We start from the raw sequence: 5,756 nt of genomic DNA, 5'->3' as shown, positions 1-5,756 counted from the left end.
CAAGTAAAATACCAAGGGGTAAACGATATGTTTGGGTACAAATTCTTCTATGGGAAAAATTATTTGTCACACTAGAAATTAATTGAGCACATTCTCTGTACAACTATGTGGCACTGATATGGTTTGGCTCTGTGTCCCCACCCAAACCTCATCTCAAATTGTAATCCCCATGTGTGAGGGAGGGAGGTGACTGGATCATGGGGTTGGTCTCTCCATGCTATTCTCATGATAATGAGTGAGTTCTCATGACATCTGACAGTTTTATAAGCATCTGGCATTTTTCCTGCTTGTACTTTGCTCTCCTGCCACCACTCAAAGAAGGTCCTTCCTTCCCCTTTGCCTTCTGCCATGATTGTAAGTTTCCTGAGGCCTTCCCAGCCATGTGGAATTGTGAGTCAATTAAATTTCTTTTCTTTATAAATTACCCAGTCTTGGATATTTATTTATAGCGTGTGAAAATGGATTAATACAGATACACTGCTTTGTGGTTTGAAAAATATGAAAGCAAGCCATGAGATATAAGGATTTGAGCGCTAAAGAAGCAAGACACACAAACATGAAATAATCACAACAGTGAAACAATATTGCATAAAGATAAGTCACTGGGAAAGGTAACATGCTATGAGTTCATGAGTACAGGAAGTCTGTGGATCAAAAGATAAAATTCATTTCAGCTATTGTGTTGAAACATAATATTTGTCTATGTGCTTGATGCTTATCTTATCTCCTTTGAGGGAATTTAAAGTGGGCTTTGAGCAGGAAGACTTTTTGCACAAAAGGAGTAATCAAAACCTGAGGTCTGCGAGAGGGAGAACAGAAGCATAAATAGGCTAGGCAGAGAAAAGAAAGGTTTGGACATCAGGGGAGTATGGAAATTAATCAGGAGGTGAATGCAAAAACTGCCAATTCCTTCAGTGAAGTCAAATGACTGTCCTCCTGAGGCCCCTTCACCAGCTCATCAACTTTGCTGTTTAAAGGTATCTTCCTGGATTTCAAAAGCAGCATGGAGTGAGTGTCCTTTCCTTAGAGCTTTATTCAGCACACAACTAGCAACTGACACATCCAAGGCAGCTTCTAACCAAAGTTTTGACTACTTGTGAATTGCTGTGTAACCCAGTGGTGAACATGGGAGAGGTTTAGGGTTGCACCTAAATAGATTTATTACGTGTGCAGATTCACATACAATTTTATTTATTGCCCTTCACTTAAGCCATTTCTTTTTTATGCCAAGTGTCTTGGTCCGCGGCTTTAGCATGGCCATCTTTTCCTCTCCCATTTTCATTGTCATTTCATTGTGCTGTGAAAAGGATTTCTCTACCCCCACGCAAAATACATTCTGGGAACAGAGTGGTTAAATATGAAAGTCACTGGTGTATCAGCTTCAGCAATTATATGAGGTCCTTAGGTTGACCATGACTTTATTTCCACTTTTCTTGAATATATTAAGGTTCTAGTTCTTTTAATTCTGATTATAAATAATTTTTTGATCAATCTCCAGTTTAGGACTGTGATGTTTTAAAAGAATTAATTTTTCTTTATATTCCTTGGCTCAGAGCTTAATTCAAGTTAGGTTTCTTCTTTTAATCAAATATTTTCTTTTTTTCTAGGCAGTTTCAAAGCAAGAATTGTACATTAGTTGATAGAACTGACGTGTGTGCATCCACACCAAACTCACACAGTGAAAAAATAAGACTCAGACCCGGTTCATTGTTTATTAAGAACCATATGCCCAAATGGAAATAATTATGTAGAAAGAAAGATACTTGTAACTTTTTCCAGCTCTCTCACCAAAAGGCACCAAGCTATTAGGTTTTATTTCTTTAAAAAAATGAGGCAAACTCTTTCTTTTCTTAGAATAAGAAGTTGGATTTTTTTCTCTGCTCTGGAAAAATCAATTTGATAGAAAAGAAATTGTACACTGAATAATGTCAGAAATGAGCCCATAGGAAAAAACCTTCCCAAGAAAAAAAGCAGAAGATGCAACAGTCTGACAAAAGTCTCAGAAAAAAACATAAGCACAGGTAGGGCTGAAGAAGCATGCTAGAGTATGAATCTAATGATGTATTTGAATTTGAAGAGAAAGTATTCAACACTGGTAAATATCTACAGAGCTCTTGTAAAGGCAGAGACTTTTTTTTTTAAACAAAGAACTGCTTGCCAATCCTTAATAAACTTGATATTTACCATCATCCTGTACTACAGTCACTATATATTCTCAATTACTCTTCTTATGCAGACACCCTTTTTAACAATGCTGTTTCTAACACCAAAAGATTCCTTTCCTTCATTCCACCTCTCAGAAATTTTCTTAGCTAAGAACTAAAATAGAAAAAAAATAAAATAACAAAAATTCAGCTTATCCATGGGTCAAGTTCACGTGATCTAACCTACCAGTTGGGATAAAACAACGAGACAATTATTTTAGATTTTAGGTATGTTTTATCAGCTCCTGCAGTGAATGTTACAAACCATTCTCAGCTCTTCACAAGTTCTCAGTTTGGCACTCCCTCTTCCTCTTGGTGCAACGGACCTCTCCGTTCAACTTTAAGGTGAAGTGATATGCCAAGGAAGGCTCCACTCCTTTCCTGCTTCATCACCTAATAATCTGAGTGGATACCTCCTCCCTTTTACCTCCCTCTCAGGAAGCATTGCACTCCTCCTGTCCAAGTCACCCTCAGTCTGTTCTCCCAATCCCAACCCTCTAGCTGGGCTCAGTGGACCACACCGGCAATCCCAGCTACTCCGGAGGCTGAGGCAGGATCACTTGAGCCCAGGAGTTCCAGGCTTCACTGAGCTATAATTGCATCACTGCACTCCAGACTGAGCAGCAGAGATAGGCCTCCGTCTCGAAAAAAGAAAAAAGAAAGAAAGAAATTTTAACCCTCTCAACCTCTGCTGAACTGTCATCCTCAATTTTTATCTCTCTACTAGCTCAAGGTATATTAGATTTTCTCAAGGTGTATTATAAAGCTATCCTTTCTTTCTCAAAAAAAAAAAAAAACTAAACTAAAAAATATAGTCCTCATTTGCTATTCATCAACTGCTCACTCACTTCTCAGATCTTTCCAACCTCCTTCTTTTATTTCCAAGCATTTTATCACCAGTTTTCTATAAAGAATCACCATTAACATTCTAAATGGTGGATTGAATGAGTTTTTACTTAGGACTTAACCCTACTTCTCAGCAACATTTCTTACCATCGCCCGTCTTTGTTATTGTTGCGGTTACTTTTGCTCTAAAATTCACTGCCCTTTGTTACATAACTTTGCATTTTCTCCATTCCTTATGTCTCTCTTCATGCTACCATCTACCATTCTCTGTGCTTATCTGCTTCACATCATGTACCTGGGAGCTACTGGAAGGGTCTGAGTTCAGGAATTTTATTTCCTAACTTCACTTACCACTTGTTCGTACACGGCACTTTCATTTGTAGCTCTAGTTCCTGAATCTCCTGAGACGGAGACTGAAATTTTAGCAGCGCGCTGGGTGTTTCCACATGGATCAGCCTCATGCACTTAAAATTTAAGAAGTTCCTGCCGGGCGCGGTGGCTCACGCCTGTAATCCCAGCACTCTGGAGGCCGAGGCGGGCGGATCACGGGGTCAGGAGATCGAGACCATCCTGGCTAACACGGTGAAACCCCGTCTCTACTAGAAATACAAAAAATTACCCGGGCGTCATGGCGGGCGGCTGTAGTCCCAGCTACTAGAGAGGCTGAAGCAGGAGAATGGCGGGAACCCGGGAGGCGGAGCTTGTAGTGAGCCGAGATCTCGCCGTGAGCCGAGATCTCGCCACTGCACTCCAGCCTGGGAGACAGGGCGAGACTCGGTCATAGGCGAGATCTCGGCTCACTACAAGCTCCAAAAAAAAGAGAAGTTCGAGATCAGACTCCTCACTGATCCTCGACTTTTGTACTGCTTGTTTCTAGGTCAATTATTGGCATCACTATTCTTCACCTTTAAATTTTACAGTTATTGTTCATTTTTATTTTCCTCAAGACCTCTTCTTGACATATTTTATACAGAGAAAGAAAACAGGCTAATTGTCATTGTTCTTGATGTTTTAAACTACTATGTACTAAATAAATGTTAGTTTTGCTATTTTTTCATTTTTCTGTTTGATTTTAACTGATAATAACAGACTAATAGTTTGACAAAAATGTTAAAAGGTTGTGAAACAGTTTTGTTTTTTTTCTTTTTGATTAAGATCATTTTGCATGGTTTTAGCTTATACTGTCATTTTTATAATTCCTCATTACTCTGCAAAGCAAGAAGGCTTGGGTGCACTATGAATTCAGTTTCAACAGTCTTTGCACATGTCCTGCACTGTGCATGGGGTGCTCTTCCTCAGCGACTTCATTACTCTTTTTAGAGTAAGGGCATCTGCAGATGGCAGAAGGGAAGTTTCGCCGTTGGCTTTCAGCCATCCTCCTGAGAATTAACCACTTCGGTGCTGTAGGCAGCTGTGATAATCAATAGAAGCTTCTAGCAATATCTGGGTATCCTCCTGAGAATCATACTGACTTTAGTGTTTCAGAGAGCTCCATTTATTAGCAATGGCTTTTCTGTAGTTCTGTTATTTCTGGAATTTCTGAAAGCCAGAAGTAACTTCCTGACGTTTGCTTTACCAGCACTTCCAACATTTGTCTCTATGCTCTTATAATAAATCATGTTGTGTTTGTAATACCTTTCGTGATGTCTGTTTTCTTGTCTGCCCCTGACTGATAAATCATTTGGCACCACAAGCACTTCTAGGTAAAGAATCACCTGAAGATACTATTTTTTATTGGCTATTTCATTTAGTGAGATTTGTAGGCAGTAATAACTTTACCATCGGTGGAAAATGAGATGAAAGTCCATAAAATGCAGACAAAAGTTACTTAAATTGTCACTTGTAGTTACCTGGCATACAGAGCCTAATGAAAGTGAAGCTGGAGAGTCCAAGTGACTTGGAAAAGAATGACAAGAAAGCGATGAGCACAAAGACTGTTGGGGAAGATGTCTACACTGAGATTAAAGAACGAAAATGCTCAGGATTTTAAATTCTCAGCTCAAGGCATGATCAGAACACTAGAATGCCTATACCTGGACTGGAATCATCTTTTATCTTCTGTAGCCTCAGGACTGATGTATTAAAAAATCAGACCCAAACTTTGAGGCTGCAGCCTCCAAAATTACCATGCAAGTTAAATTCACAACCTCAACAGTTCTTTAGTAAATGGTAGGGCATTGATCATGAATAAGTCAGGATGCAACCAGAAAAAGAGAAACTGTTCTGAGAGCTTAAAACACAAGGAATTAAAAGCAGAGGTTTGGTTACACTGTTGACGAAAGAGGCTTGGAATCTATTTAGGGTAACTGAAACACATCCCTATCTGTGTAGCTCTACTGAAACTTCTCTGGTTTCAGCCCATTCACCAACTCTGGTGTAGCAACTGAAGTAGGTTATAACTGGTAGCCCAGCCTCTGACATTTATTTTCTTCAAAGCACATTTCAGAAGATCTTAAAGCACATCTCTGATTTGCACCCTACAACGAAATACAGAAATTGGCTAGTGTTCTGTAGACTTGTGGTCAAGTCCTAACTCACAGTGGGATAATGGGCAAAGACTTCTCTGAGTCAAAATTTTCCAATAAATAAAATTTTAACATTGGCATAGATTGGTAGATTTGAAATACTATTCACTTCGGGATAGTTTGTTAAAACATTACTATGTGGGATTATAAACAGATTAAAATAGAGTTCCTACGAATGAGG

This window comes from Hylobates moloch, unplaced genomic scaffold (genome assembly GCF_009828535.3).
Source record: "Hylobates moloch isolate HMO894 unplaced genomic scaffold, HMol_V3 SCAFFOLD_4, whole genome shotgun sequence".
In the NCBI taxonomy this organism is placed as follows: domain Eukaryota; kingdom Metazoa; phylum Chordata; class Mammalia; order Primates; family Hylobatidae; genus Hylobates; species Hylobates moloch.
This window is presented reverse-complemented; position numbering follows the sequence as displayed.